Genomic DNA, 16,372 nt, shown 5'->3' with positions numbered 1-16,372 from the left:
CCCTGAACCTGCACAGAACTTTCTGGCAGCATACCCTGTGCCTCCACCAGGCAGCCTGTCTTGAGGCCACAGTAGAATAAATAGCTTTTGCCGGGTGCACGAGACCTACTAATTGCCAGTGCAATTGCTTGTACGTTCCCATCTGGGCTGCTCTTTGTTCAGGCTCTCTTCCTCATACACCATGTAGCTCCCCTGCCTTTACTTTGGAAAAGGCTCCCAGTTGCCTCAGGACGTAACAGAAATTCTCTGTGAATTTTTCATGTCGTGTTTACAAAATACACAGGTTAAAACATGCTTTTGGAGCTCAGTTTATTGGAGATATCAATTACACGAAAGCTCTTTTTGTTAAAAATATTATCAACATTGCACTGGGGGAGACGTCTTCAATACCAAGATCTTAAAGCAACGGGAGCCAGGGGAGTCAAACGGTGATTTGCAAAGAGGGCAACGCCAGGTCTTTTGAATTGTCACTGACACATCATGACAAACATTCCCAAACACCTTCTGTGCAAAATAAACTGTGCCCTTTCTCCCTAAAATAAACACCCTTGATATAGTTACTGAAACCAGGAATGTGCCATTAGTAATGATAATGTAGTGCAGGAGACAGCTTTTCTTAAGGTTACCCAAAATATTTTTGCTGCCTCATCAGATGTATTGTTAGAGCTCACCGAACCCAGAGCTGGGGTGCACCTGTTTTCTCTCAGACACATCTTATTTTTCTTCCTTGGAAGTCCCAGCTGGCGTCCAGGTTTTCTTAAATCGCTACCAGAGCTAATTGCTAAATTGCTACCAGAGCAATGCCCCAGAAGATGGGGAACTGCTTTCTGCAGCGAGAGGAGAACAAACAGGTGGGCTCGGTTGACCAGGATGGCCAAGGAGAGGGCAAGAGCCGGAGCTACCAAGAGGGAAGAGGGGAGGCAGCAGCTGTAGCCAGGCAGGGAACCACACGAGCGGCAGGGGCTTTGACTTGGGGGTGCTGGAAGCAGAGAATTTTAGGTAGGCTGAGGGGAGAAAGCAGTAGCTTGGGGCTGGTAAAAAACTGGCAAAGAGGTGGTTCTTTTGGGAGGCACTCAGCTATGAAATCACAAACTCAGGGAAAATATTTATGAAAGCCCAGATTTACTCCACCTGAAGGCACAAAAGGCAGTCTGCTTTCTTCATTTGTTTTTAATTTCTTTTTCTTGTTTGGATGCCCTGTGATACTATTCCAACATTATTTTTAAGAGGTCTCTCATTTAGGCAGATACTGGATTCTGCCTCGTGGAATGGATTCTCAGCCTGTGACTGGGCTCCCAGGCACAAAAAATTCATCTCACACAGGAACTGCAGCAAACCCAGCAGCAGAACTAGCAAGTAGTGAAAGCTGAGAACAGACAAAGGTTTTGAACTCGCATCCAGTTCAGGAACAGAAACAGTACTAAACTCACAACTAGGGAACAGCTTCACTCAAACGCTTGCAGAAAAATTATTTACCACAACACCATGCATCTTGTTTAAAAAAAAAAAAAAAAAAAAAAAAAAAACGCAACAAAGAATATTATCACTAAACCCCCTGCTCTAAGGGACGCATAATAATAATAAAAAAGTAAGTCTGGGCAACTGCATGCACACACAATCGAAAAGACTACTTCCCTACAATAATCATCTCGAGAGGCTGTATCAATATTTTTGCACTCTGGCTTCAGGAACCACATCAGGAAACCAAACAAATATCACATGCATGCAGTGAACTTTCCTCCTTGCAACAAGCAAATAAAAATTATTTTCTTAACAAACATACAACAGACAAACGTGCTACTGAAAAAGATCTTAAGACTAAGAAAATACAGCAATACTGATGAAAACAAACGCTGGGGAGAGGTGATTCAGTGTTTTCTTCCTTCCAGTCCCAAGTGGCTGGAATTTATATATGCTGATTACTTATGGCTGGTGTTGCACAGAGGGAGCTTCAGAAGGTGCTGTGGCCATGTGAAAGAGGCTGCCATCACCACATGGGAAACTGAAATGAGCACTTTGTGCTGTTGGGAAAATACCCAGCAACAATGAAGAGGAAGAAATAGATGACGCAACCAGACCTCTGTGAGCTCAAAATCACTGGAATCACTGGTCTTGTCCAGCCAAGGTAGGGCTTCTCTTCAGGAATTTGATCTCAAGAAGGAAACATCTCTACATGAAAAAAAAATCCCAGTCCAATAAATACCAAGATGTGGCATTTTTCAGCAGCTATACTGCTTGAGGGATTTCAGGGAGCATCAAGCCTCTACTGCAGGGAACACTCCCTGAATGCAAAGCATCTTAAAATGTAACGTGCATTATAAGAGACAAAATTTGGTGAAAACCTCGGTCCCACCACACTGAACATAGATTGTTAAGCACATGGGCACAGTCAAGTGATGTTAACTTGGCCTGCATCATGCTCCTGCTGATTTCACACATAAAAGAGAGGCTGGGACGTTGCACTAGCAGGAAAGGAAAATGCCATCAAAGGTGATTTTTAAGAGTTATCTTAGGGATTTCTTTTAAAAAGTTTTCAATTCAAAGGTCGTTAATTGCTACCAAACCAAACCACACTGAAAACAGCAGAGGGTACTTGTTGCATTTCTCTAAGCAGCCCAGCACATCCAGATTTCTATTTGCCCACTTCCCCTCACATATTGCACATATTGCCTCCTCCCTTATGTTAGGGAACGCAGTTCTCCAGAAGCAGGATTAGTCTCCTGTGAGGTCGCTCCATTACTAACAGCAATAAACAAGCAATAACCATTTTAAGTTGAGGAAGATTTAAAACAAGTTTAAAAATGAGATTCAAAGCAATGCTTGTGCCCTACTTACACTTTCAGGAAAAGAAGAAAAAAAATATGCAGTGGAATTAAGGGGGGGGTGAGGGGGGGGGGGGGGGCAATTCTTCCCTAAAGGTTCAAATATATCTCCCAGGCAGCACAAAAAAATGTTGGTATTCTGTACCACCCAGTGCCTGCCCACTTCTATGCTTGATTACCCCGATAAATCAGAAAACCTGTTTGTTACAGGCTCTCCTTCCATTACAGCTGTTGCTCTGGTTAACATCTTCTGAATCATCCAATTCATCAGGATCACATACATAGGGGTTTAATCCTTTGATTTTTTAAGTTACTTTGTTCTGAATTTTTCGCTTTATCCCCTTACTGACAGAGGAACTGGATAAAGATAAATAAGTCAGAGTAGCATTGTTTTTCTCCCCTGCTTTTTATTTTGCAGGGGGGATGAGGAGGGGGGAACGGGGGTAGCTCTCCATTTCACAGTTCTTTAGTGGTATCACTCAGCATTGATGTTACAGCTTGAAATTCAAAGAGTCTGAAAACCAGAGCTGAGCTTCTAAAGTACAGTTAGCCCAGTTGTGTTCTCCCACTCATTAAAATGCTGTCTTTGAAAAATTGTATGTTAAACAGACAAATAGCTTGGTGGTTATTCCAAGCCCTCTGTCAGCGCGATGCCTTTCAGTACTAACTTCTGTAATAAGAACAAAACCAGGAATTGAGTTACAACTGAAATATAATTGCCACATAAATTATACTGAGCTGGAAAGGGAAACGGGGAACATAGTAGGTCAAATTCTTGCTAATGGGCTATCGAGTCATTCACCTGCTCAAATCAAAATCAGACAGGAGTACCACCACTGGAAGGACACAAAATAATGTGTACTCTTCAACCCTCTTTTTCTCAGCATGGTTTTAGGATTAACGCACACAAACACCCCCCTGGGCTAACCCATGGAGTTAGGTTAACCTGACAGATTACAGGCAAGTGGGGAATACAAAGAAACCAGACTGCTTCAAGAACAGTGACAAGACAAACCTCCATCCCTTTGGAGAGCTTCAGGAGCAAGGCCAACTCCTCCCCAGGCAGGGCTGAAGCCAACGAACAGCAAGTCCTCCCTGCAGGAGCCAACTTCACTCGCTGTCTGCACGGTGCCCAGCGTATGGGAAGCTTGAGCTCTCGGTGCTGCTGCAATACGAACAGTAAATCATCCTAACAGCCCATAAATAAGGGGAAGACACTAACCTCTAATGGTGCTAGCTCATTTTTACAAAATCACACACAAGCATACAAAGATAGGAGAAAAGGAATGACTTTAATAATGATCTCACACCCTTTGTTTGGAAAATCAGACCGTGTATTTCTCTTGAAAGCAGCAGCTCTACAGAGATTCCTGAGATTGAGTTGTTCCAAGTCACAGCTACCTTTAGGATAGAGAATTCCTAAAACATATCTGGACTATTTATTGAAGCAAAAATGAAACTTGATAGAGAAGGAACATCTCTAATATTTTACATACCTCATGTTGGATAAGACTTACACCAGCATTTATGCATTCTTTAGGAAGAAAATATGAGTCGTCTTCTTCTGTCCCTCTCACCTGCCTTTTTGGCCCTGTTTTATTCCCTTTCAGTAGTGGAAAAGCTTCATGGCACTACAAGAAAGTAGTTTATTTGCCAGTATAATGAATTCAAGATCTGAATCTAAGGTTCCAAATAAAGAAGTATATTCCTAGCCTTATTACATGTATGTCAGAAAGAGCTAGTCTAATTACTGAGTTCCTATAATTAATAAGAAGAATTTTGCTTTTGATTATTTCCCCAGGAGCTATAAGGAATATATGGATCCAAACAGAAAAGCCTATAAGATCAACAAAAGTACAATTTTAGGCCTTTCAAATTTAAGCTAAGGAAAGAAGGATGAGGAAACCATGGATAAAAGTAAAAATAAAGCACATACACAAGCCTTCCTTGAAAAATCTGCCTGGTATTTGCTCTAGGAAGATTTGAATAGCTGTTTTCGATTGAATTTATCTGGTGTATCAAGCACTTGCAGAAAATATTTTGTACTAAAGGCTTTGAGCTCTTGCCCTGATTTGGCACCACTGTGCAGCATAAATCTCACTTGTAGTGGAAAACCCTAAAATAATAAACTAAACTTCAACAGAAAGAATTTTGTGAAGCCTGCTGGAATCAAAGAAGATAGTTTTTCACAGAACATCTCCTACAAGTAGGAGATCAACAAAGTATCTGGGTTATCAATAATAAACTGTAGGCCCAGTCCTGTGAGAAGCTGAAGCTAATGGAAGTGCTCAAGAAAGGCATTTATCACTTCTCAGGGCTGCACCTGTGTTCCACAAACTACAGAACAAATTAAATCCGTCAGCTCCTGAGCAAAAAACAGCCATTAGGAAAATATGTGAGAGTAATGACTAAAAGCAGCAACGCACACCATTTCCCCCATAACTTTTCCCCATTTAATCTTTTGACAGAAGACTCACAAATACTATGAATACATTGCAAATGCATGTTCTTCTGTCCGATGACACTGTTGTTCAGATAGCATTACGTCCAGTTTCATAACTGAGGTGCAAAACAGTTGACATAAATGACTTCAAACACAGCTTTGGGGTAGGAACCTACATTCCGGCAGCACTGGGGATCCAGAGCTTAATTTAACAGATTGGCAGCCCAGGTAGCTGCATTAAGGCTATCGGAAATAGGCAAATAAATAAAAAGCAACTTTTGACTCTCAGACTCCAAATGCCTGACTGTGAGGACTATGCTGATAGCAAAAAAAAAAAAAAGAGAGAGAGTACCTTTGCTTTTATCAGAAAATGCCACCTGCTTGGTACTGTAGCAAAATTCCCTCAAACAGAACAGATTAAGAAGTAGTAGCATGTGGCATCCACCTCCAGCTGGGGAAGACAAACATAAGCTAGGGCCAAACAGCATACCGTAAGAATGAAAACAGACCCACGCTAAGGGAGACAAAAATGCAGCACATAGAAAGGTAACAAATAGAGCAGTGTGAACATTTATCACACCGGGATGAAGCTTGGGCTGACAAACACAAATGGCGTTGCTCAGAAAAGGGGTTGGAAAAAATGACACTTTTAGAATTACTTGCTGAAAAGAGAAGGGGAAAAAAAGAGAGACAAATAGCAACACATCCCTGAGCATCAGCCTTCAAAACTACAGACCGGACCTCGTAAAGGTCACTATTATTTTTTATATAACAGGAAAGCCTTTCTACTCTTAAGCCTATAATTAGACTTCAATGGAAAGTTACTTTGTAAGCTCAAGAAAATTGCCAAACTTTCAATATATTTTGGAGAATAGTACAATCTTTATTCAAGCCTGGTCTAGTCTGGCCTGGACACGTGTTGTATTTTAACAAGTACTTTGCATTGGAAAAGTTCTCAGTCACAGCAAATTTTTAGTACCATTGGAACCAGATATTTCAAAATACGTAAAGAAACAGATCATTGTAAAAGGGACATCAAAAGTTTTACCTTGAAGCTCTCCAAGGCATCCAAGTATAGCGGGGTAAGAATAATAAAGGCCTACTGCCTACCTCCATGCCTCCCACCCTGTGGGACTGCATATTTTGGAGTCCTCCATGAACGTCATTGGCTCGTGGAGGCCTCAGTGGACAGTGGGTCCTCGTCACATCATCATCATAACTTTGTGCAGTTGGCAGACTTTCTCCCAAGGAAGTCAGAACACACTTAGCTCAGATACTGAATTTCCTTTTGCCTCTCCAGAGTATGGTCTTTCCAACTCAGGGTTAAGCTTATTTGCAATTCCTGGGGAAACAGAGTGCTGCTGTTGCTGTTGTCTGCACTGTGTATGGCTCATGAACAAAGAATTCTGGTTTCTAGGGTTCTTGCAACACTTTTAGCAGTCACTCCCCAAATGAGAGTTTCCTGAAATCCAACCCTCGGATACAAATTTCTTCAAAACTCACGGATAAACAGTCTGGATATAAATCGTCAAAGACCAGTCTTGAGCTTCTTTGTTTTTAATTTATCCAGATCTTGACTCAACACAAACAGATCTGACCCCAACATGGCCAAACCAGAGACCTCGGCCTTAACAAGTCTCATCCCAAAATGACAGAACCGTTTGTGGAGGAGAAAGTTGCTCCTGCAAGAGACCTGCCACCTTCCAGTCTAATCATGCAGGATCTGGAGGCGAGATTTCAGCAGTCATTAATCCCTGTCTCACCAGGTAGGCCTGAACACACAAACCTGAGCTGAACATCATCTCTTCAGGCTCTCTGTAGTCCTACAGCACGGGGAGCTGGACGCTCCTGCAATCAACAAAGCCATAAGCACTTCATTAAAAGTAACAGTACCTTCCCCTTGCTTGAAAATAGTATTAAAGTGCAGGTTAACGTTGTTACTACTATGTACTATTGCAGACATTCCATAAACACCTAATATTGGTCATTTATTAAAGATTAAATATAGCTGCCGTTCTCTGCCACTTTCCAACAGCCAAGGAGACTCTCTCCAGACACAGTTTTGATTTTCCAGACAGTGGGGGTCAACCGTGGGCAGACAAAGAACTGAACTTCGAGAGCTCTGCAGCGCTCCCTCCAGTCATCATAAAACTGCTCTGATGGGATCAAAAGGCAGCGGTGTCAGATGGGACTCAGGGGAAGTTACATCAGGCCTTTATTTGCCCAAAGAAGGTCAGCAAGTCAGAGGGTAGAGAAACAGCATGCAAAACACGGCACACATTGCAGGGCGTGGAGAAAGAGGAAGGATCTTTCATAAGAAAGAAAAATAATTGACATGGCATATTTCATCTAACTACAATTTTCCCCCATTTCCTGGAGAAACCAAAGCACGGAGATAACAGTTTGCACACATTCATGCACAGCAAGTGTATCAGGACACATATCTCTTGGTCTGCAGGACACACCCTCTCTGTTTCCTAACCTGCAGTGCTTAAAAATGAATGCACTGGAGACTACTCTTGTAACTCCCCTTGTTTATGCTTGTCACCCTATTGCTTGAAAACCCAGGCAGTTCCAGCTGCTGGTCCTCTCAGTCCCAGCTCTGCTCAGCTCCAACCAGCTGTGTATGTATTTAGACCTTTGCTGGTGAAAGCTCCAGCAAGCCCAACAGCTACTTCTGCTTTCCAGACTTAGCACTAAAAAAAAAAAAAAAGCAGCAAGTCTGAACAAAGGAGGGCAGCTTGTAGGTAACATTAACTACCATTGTCAAGCACAGCTAAATTGTATTATCATTTATTATTTGTAGCAAGATGGCATCTTTGCCAGCTTGTCTGCATGCAAGATGAAATTTCTGTACATTCTCACCACACACCTCGGTAGTACTCTGCCTAGATGCTTGACCAGGACTAATTGGCAATTAAGAAAGAGGTCGGTGTGTTCTGACAGTACAGCAGAAGCCACCTAGCAGTCCTTTCAGATAGTTGCACTGTTCCCTGACTGCCAGGCCAGAATTCTAGGGGTGAAGGCTCTCGGGGCAGTCGGAGAGGAGTGGGACCCATGACCACACCAGTCCCACCAGCCTCACATCTCGTCTCAGCTCAACACCCCCAGGTTGCCCTGGAGAAACAGAGCTCAGCATCCCCATTCTTGCAGTCTCCCCTCCTCACTAAAACTGCCTTAAACGGGCTTATTGTGGTACTGCCTGTAAACTACAGAACAAAAATCACTCCAGAAACCCATCTAGTTGTTTCCCAGAAAACACGCTCACCAGTTCTTTTCAGCTTCGTTACAACACAGTGAGTATTTTTCTTAACCCAGAGTTTGGATGGAGGCTCACAGGGGCGAAGACTCCTGCTGTTACTTAATTCCCTCTCCAAAGTTTGAAACAAGGTCTTCTTCCTTTCCTACCTCAATATTTTTTAAACTCCTCTGCAATGTACATGTGCTTGAGCTCTCGCACCACTAAGAAAGTGTAACTCGGGTTTAGAGAGACCTATTTAAAATGAGATGAATGCACCAGAAATTCTATTCTGCTGTTGAAAGGCACACTGACCTTGAGGCTTGCAATAATGTCCAAAATTAGCTTGTCAGCAGCCCAGAGATCCAATCTCAGTTTTCATGGAACTGTTCCCAGAGCAGGTAGATAATGCCCAGTCTTCAAAGTAACTATGTCTCAAGTTTATCAAACAAGCAGAAAAAAAAATGACAGACCAAAGGGCCCATTCACTAAACAGTGGCTTACATGGATCGGCCAAGCATGTGAAGATCTATTTTTCTTGCTTGGGTGACAGAAACGTTGCACTAAAAAGGGCAAGAAAACAAGTCGCAGGTAGATTAGGTGGGTTCAGCAGGGACAGGATTAATTATTTCAGCCTGATCACAAATCCTCTTTGAACATCAGAGTTTAGAATTTGATTCAAGTATTAAGTTCAATTTGATTAGTGAAGACCAAGAAAAAGAAAGCTAGAAAAAAAAAAAAAAGAAGAGAACCTAATGAAAAACATAGACAGTCTCAGCAGCTCAAGAAAAGCACATTCCCTTAAACTGGTGTAACACTTGCTGGACGTTTCTATCCAAAGACTGAAGAACAAGACATTTCAAAATTTATTTAAACAAGATTCAAACCCCCTTAAAGAAACAACAACAACAACGGAATTAGCTATAGGTTTGCACTACAGGAAGCAGGCATTGAGACCGCCGAGTAGTTTGGGGGGTCTGTGTAAATGACACACACAAAAAGTTTCCAATGCAAAGAAAACTTGGTCTACACTTCTGCTGCAGTGTGGATGTGCTTGGATCAGAGAACTAAGGAGGGTGGCTAAGACATCCTTAATATAAAATTTGTACCTACAATCCTCAAACAAGCAATGCAGACAAACCCTGACTCCTACAAAGCTGTACTTGCATTCCAGTAAAGGGGAGCCTAAACCTCAATCCTCCTAGCTTTTGCTACACACATTTTATTCCCTGCTGCCCCTGTACATCACCACACTGGCTGATACACCAAGAGACAGAAGTAGACATGGTTTTCAAGTAACTTACTGCTTCTAAAGTCTTTGTGATGAATTCTGTAATCCTCACACAGTTTTGATCACCCCAAAGCATCATCCCCAAAACATCAAGATATCTCTCAGTTCCACTCTTAGGCTATACTTATCAATCCACCAATCCTGGAAACTCCTGTCTCTTCTCTTCCCCTTCTTAGTCAGCATGGACAGAAGATCTGCTCCTTGTCCCAGGGCTGAGACAGCAGCAGCAGCTCTTGGCAAGCAGATGGAGATGATTCAAAGCAATTCCCCTTTAGCCCACAAAAGATGCACAGCAGAACTGGCAATGCAAGAGCACAGGGTCAAAAAAGAAAAGCCCAGACCCCTCCCTAGGACCGTAAAGAAAATGTTAGACAAATGTTTCTAGCCTCAACTTTTTTTTTTTTTTGAGACAAGCCCAATCCTTTGACAGTTTCTGATCAAAATCCTTTTGCACTTTTAGGTTTAGGGAAGAAGAGAGATTATGAGGGCGTTACACTTTCTCACTGCCAAGGATGAGGGAGGGCAGCTGTACCGAGAGGTGAAGCTTTGATGTGAAGCAACACGCAAGTATTTGCCATAGCCTCTGAGCCTGACACTAAGCTGACCAAAGTAACCCATTGAAATCAATTAAATGACATCAGTGTAAAGCAGAATAAGTTAAAATAAGGTCTAGGGGCTCCTCAGCCTGACTGCAGAGATTTGCCAGCAGCGTAGAGATGTTTCTGATTTAACATCTTCTTTGCAGGTCTAATTTTGTTTTGGTGCTAGGAGGAAATAATCAGTAGAAGAAAGAAAGAAAGTTGTGAACATGATAGGAGCACGTCATAACATTTTCCTTAACAAAGGTGGGGATAGTGAAAGGCACATGAAGTATCCGGTGCTCAAAGCCAGAGGTTGAAGCCTTTAAGCCATTCTGTGGCAACACAGGCGGGAATTTCAGAGCTGGGAGAGATGCACTGCAGGAAGTGCATTCTTGTCTCTCATCGTTTCCAAAATTTCTGAAACTCAATTGCTTCAAATCCAGAATTAAAAAGCCTCACCCCCCCCCCCCCCCCCCCACACACACACACACACAACATTGTAAAGAGACTAAAAGCTCTGTTAAGCTGGTAACAGCCTGGAACAGCTCCATTCCTCTCCAGTGATGGAGCAGGTGACCAAACGTAGGCCTCCCATTTCAGGCCCAGAACCTTGTTGGTGAGAGCGCACCTCTGCAATTTCAGTCCTGAACTTCACAACTTCATCCTAGATTCAATCCAGATCTAGACACTGCTTCTTCAGCGCATCCAGCCTGACGAACAGGAAGAAGAACTTGCTAAGAATATGCCAGGACTCAGACAGAAGTTACCACATGCCAAGTAACGAGGTACTGTGTAATGCACAACAGGGAGCTGATGCTTGCTCTGAAATGCTGGCAGCGTGCAAGCCAAGATAGAGAAGACAGACAACAGACAAGGAAGAGAAGGCAGAGAAGCTGATGTTATTTTAATATATTGCAGCTTACTAACTCTGAATATGGCTGACAATGTGAATTTAAAGAAGGTTTCTGAACCCGAGAAGTGATGGTTTAGGAAAGCAGAATGAAAAATGGGATTGGCATTGAGGCACAAGTGGGAGAACCACAGCCTGTAATACAGAAACCAGTTCAGAGGAGAATGTAGAAGAGACCTGACAGGAGATAGCACAAGCAGAAAAATCAAGAGCTTAAAGCACGTTAACCACACAAAATGTAGTTTTGTGCCCAGTCTCTCAAGGACCAACTATTCTTTGTGTAGCTTAACAGAATTTAAATCCTAAAAGAAGCAACACAAGCAAATGTGTGTTTTCCCCTAGACTGAACTCTCAAAGACCACAACTTAATGAACAGTACAGTAGAGAAAGAACAAATGACCTCACAGTTACATTAACATCTGAATATTTTTTGGGGGAAAAAAAAAAGTCCTTTATAGCTTCAAAACTTAAAAAATTGACTTGCTTGTAGAGTCGGGTCATGCCATTTCCTGCTGTTCCCATTTGGCATAATTAGAAATACTGTTACTGAGAGAAAAAGAAAAAACACGCAATTCACACCAGCAAATACCAATGCAGAAAAGCAGAAAAACAGATTGGGTCAAAACTTCAGCCTGAATGCATTTGTTTCTATCCATAATAATGATTAATATTACGGCAACACCCTGTATTGAGGATATAAAAACAAAATCCTCTCCCAAGAAATGACTCAATGTCTTCACTCTCAACTATCTGTGAGATTCCTTGGAAAGAATTTGAGGTCCTTAATGCACAGCTCTATTTCATCCCAAAAAGCTGTCAGTCTTCACAGAGCTGCAGGGCAGCGAGTGCTTCATCACAGTCACACACCTGTCCCTGTACCTCCCGATGGCCACTGCAGCTCTGGAGCACGGAAATCGTCTCTCAGTCTCAGGCTCCCAGTAAGAATAAGCATCTTCACTGCGAATGACATAGACAGAAATTTCAGGACATTTTAAAAGACAAGTCAAATGAACCGTGACTCTCAGCCAACGCCCACTGCAGTCTATTGGAAAGCACTGCATTAATTTTCTTTTCTTCGTGGTTCATCTTTTTTCCACTCTTTACAGGATTACCTAGAAAACCGCAGATACGGGACTAAGTCCTACCTTATGTTTCACCATTTCTTTTTAACAGAACTTCAATTATATTAACTAAAGTTTTCTGCTTAGGCATATTTTACAAGAAAGAGTAGTTTAGAAAAGGTTCTGTTCTCCTCTTTTAGCTCAATGAACTGCCCATAAAATAGAAAGCCCATGACTCATCCCTTTTCACTGAAGTTTCACTTTTTGCAGCAGAGAAAGTCAACTGTCTTCCCAATTCAGTCTTCAGACATCATCTTAAATCAGATCTGCTGCTGAGTTTTCTGGTAAAGAATCAGAGAGGGGGGAAAACAAACAAACAAACAAAAAAAGAAACAAACAAACAAAAAACCAAAACACTTCTGCTATGCTAAGGCTGGGAACCCCTTTCTGCTAAACACAATTCTTCCAGGCTTTTGCAAACAGACACAGAATGACCTAAAATAGGGCCTCTCAGAATAAGGCCTATGTTCCAAACATAGGGGTCATTTGAATGCTCCTGGGACCCCTAGAAATAATTTTCTTCGGCTTGGCAGCATCTACCCAAGTTTTATTTGCACAGACGTGGGGGATCAAGCCAAGGCTCCGATCATGCCCACATAGCCTCCGCCACTTGACACTGACTGCAGATGGTGCGTGGCACCTATCGCCCCGCTGGGGAAGCGGAACTGAGTACAGAATTAAAAAAAAAAAAAAAAAAAAAAAAAAAAAAAAAAGGTTTGGCTCTGCATTGGAGCATAAAGTCTAATATTCATGACCCGAATGGATTACATTACATACGTACAAAGTGGGAGGCTGAAAGGCTTTCTAGCCCCAAAGTTCTCAAATGGGCTGTGCAGTTCAAAGCAATGTGCAGTAGCTCCTGAACCTGCCCTGTACCCAGCAGGGGTGCAAGTCCAAGCTGTGGCAGAAATCTGAAAGGAGACAGTGCTGGGGGGGAAGACGGTGTTTGTGAGAACTTTCCTCTGTGGAGGGCTTTTTATTTTTTAATTATTTTTTCCTGAGTATGACAGAAAACGCTGCAGGAGCACGAACTATTTATGAGAGCAGGATTATGTCTGCAAATGTCACAGGATGACAGAGAGGACATTAATGCACTGAATAACAAAGTGGATCAGGGGAAGGCAACTGGATTTAGGACAAACATTGCACATGGAGTATTCAGGATCTCCCCTATCCTCTTTCCATATGAGCTGAAGGGTGTCAGTGCCATTCTCCCATTGAGATAGGTTCTGAGGAGATCACAGCTGGAATCAGTGCATGAGAGCAGCCTGGCCATTGCTGTCTGAGTATCTCTTCCCATTTTTCCTTTTGGCCCAGGGCATTGGTATGGTCTTTGAATTGCACCTTGGAAAAACAAACAAACACATCGTGCACATGCCAGGCATCCACGTGATTTAGTAGAGAAATACTTTTTGTACTTTTCCTTGTTCTAGGAAACACTTCAGATGCTGACGTAAAACAAAAAGCAAATGAATAAACCTGGTGAATTTTCCTCAGACACCTCAGATTGGGCAGCTCATTACTCAGATGAAGCCTGCTTTCCAGGTAGATTCTTACCTCCAACGGACAGGTTCTGCACAGCTAAACACCAAGTTACATTACAGCCTACATTGACTTCCAGGACTTTTCATCTAACAGTATCTATTTTCACAGGTTTTGACAGAAATTATAAGTCCTACAAAGTTAAGAGCGTTCGAGTTTTGCTTGCTCTAAGAGTCTTAGAAAAAGATTTAAAAAGTCAAAGAAAACATCAAACAGTCATGCTTTTATCCGTCCCTGAATTTGTTTACTGGAATTCGTACAATTAGCCAAATTTTCCAAAATATCTTTATGGCCATCTCTTCAAATTACAGAACCCTGTGGCCACTGTTGCACTGCAAATGCAGCTGAGAAAAGAACTGCTTTAAGGCCAGCCAAGTTGATATTTCACGTAATCTTTCACAGCGATGAGATCATATTCTACCACCACGCTAATTCTATAATCAAGATAAGTCCTTGCTTTAGAGGGACCATGACTGACACATTCCTTCCTTCTGCCTTAAAGGCACAATCCTGCTCCTCTAGCAATCAAGTGCCTGATGCTTTAGGATTCTGAAACAACTGACAAAATCTATCTTCAGATTTTAGAAAAAGAAATATTCGGTTTACCCTTATATATAAGAATAGGAGAACAAGCTAATTTAATGAATAAAATATCCTTGAAATCCCTGGTCAGATTTTAACTTGTGTAAAGTTAGCTGATCTCCACGCCGGCCCACACTCCAGTTAACCCTGCACACAGGGCTGCCTCAACGTACAGAAAGGGCTTTCGGAGTGCACACTACCTTAAATTCCTCCAGATAAAGCTCTTCTCAGGCAACCTCTGAAGAATTTATGCTGCAGAATTTATGCACCTTATTTTTGAGTGCTCTAGCTAAACTCACTCAAGCATATTTAGTTTTCAATCTGCAAAAAGGCAAATGTGTTTGTAATTAAGCGAGTCCTTACTTTACTGTATATAAATCAGGAAAAGGGAAAGATATTGTTAAATGAAGACAGCTACCAAAGGAACTATTTTGCTGCCAATTAGGTTCATAAGGAAAAGGCCTTTTCAATAGCTGGTTTCCGTTGTGTCTAACTAGATGCTCTCATTTGTTTTGCAGGGGCCCAAAGATTAGCCCTTCATTAGGGCAAAGTTTAGCGAAATGGCTAATTTAAAACTCATTCCCTTACTCCACAGGTTTTTGTCTTCCTTTTAAGTACAATGATTTGCTGGTAAGTCATTTATCTTCTCTGACAGATGCTGCTGTTCAGCTTCTGATCACTCTGTAAAGTGCATACACCAAAAAAAAAAAAAAAAAAAAAAGGAATTTTTTATGACTTAAGAAAAAAAAAGTCAGTTTTGTAATGGTGTTGATTCTTCTAACACGTTATCCTACCACAGTAGTTAGCTAGCTATATTCTCCTTGATGCAACCTCCTCCACCGTTTCATACATCAATCATAACTAAGCAATCACTCGGATCAAACAGGCACAGTCAGTATTTGACAAGGAAGACAGCCTTCCTAAAAGCTCTTAAGAAACACCATGGAAACTCATACAGGTAGACTTGACGTGCAACAAATTTTTCCTTTCGAAAAGGATTAAACAAAAAGCATTGCTAAATGTATCCTTTTTGAGGACAAGTCCAAAACAATAACTCTCCCTATTTCTTGCCCTTTTTTTTTTTTTTTTGTGTAAACTTTTTTTTGTGTGTGTGTGTAAACTATGTTTCAGAAGGCTTCAGTAAGGAAGAAAGCAACTACTTCCACAACCACGTCTGAAGGAAGGGAAATGCTACTCTGCTCTAATTAAGTTATACTGCAAGAATTACTTCCACCCTCTCAGACTTGCCCCATCTCACTGCAGCTTCTAATTCACTTCCTGGCTTGAATGGCTAAAATCTAGGTGCTGTGGTAAACCATTCCTTCATTAAATCTAACATAGGCAGTAGCGACAGGCAGGCAGTTAAAAGAAAGATCTTCCTTCAGGGTTGTAGGCATCATTCTAAGTAAACCATGCCATGTCACTGCATTAACACATCCAGTGTTATTCACTAACTCTAAGCTACACAGTGTGGCCCTGGATAGCATATAATCGCACATTACCTCTCTTCTCTGAACTCTGAAACGGAGAGGGTCTCCCTTACCCAAAGGAAAGCTGAGTAGAAACACGCTGATGTTGTTTTGCAGCTCTGTGCTATTTGATTAAATCCCCATTTGTGGTGTTCTTTTGCCACCCCTTTTCTCAAGGCTGTATCTCTCACACAGCTGTTGCACATTGGGTTGGGGAATTCACGTGGAGACTCAGGAAAGCAATAGCTTGGCAATTCCAGCGCTGCAAAGGCAAAGCTGAAATGCCTTTATGTAGCACCTGCTGAGGAGACCTTTTACTGCTTTCATAATATGGAACAGGAGTTTGGCCCCAAGGGGAGGATCTCGCTATACA

At 41.9% G+C, this 16,372-nt stretch overlaps 1 long non-coding RNA gene across 1 annotated transcript in view; it reads right to left on the bottom strand.

Moving 5' to 3' along the window:
• Nucleotides 1-1,505: 1,505 nt before the first annotated feature.
• Nucleotides 1,506-16,372, bottom strand: part of LOC119717839 (uncharacterized) — a 26,804-nt gene continuing 11,937 nt past the window's right edge. The window contains exons 3-4 of the long non-coding RNA XR_011811673.1: nt 3,838-3,987; nt 1,506-2,169 (exon numbers count right to left, since the gene is read on the bottom strand). This is a non-coding gene — a long non-coding RNA (uncharacterized lncRNA). The remainder of the gene's footprint in view (nt 2,170-3,837; nt 3,988-16,372) is intronic.

This window comes from Anas platyrhynchos, chromosome 10 (genome assembly GCF_047663525.1).
Source record: "Anas platyrhynchos isolate ZD024472 breed Pekin duck chromosome 10, IASCAAS_PekinDuck_T2T, whole genome shotgun sequence".
Classification (NCBI taxonomy): Eukaryota; Metazoa; Chordata; class Aves; order Anseriformes; family Anatidae; genus Anas; species Anas platyrhynchos.
The sequence above is the reverse complement of the archived record's forward strand: the minus strand, read 5'-3'. Positions and strand labels throughout refer to the sequence as shown.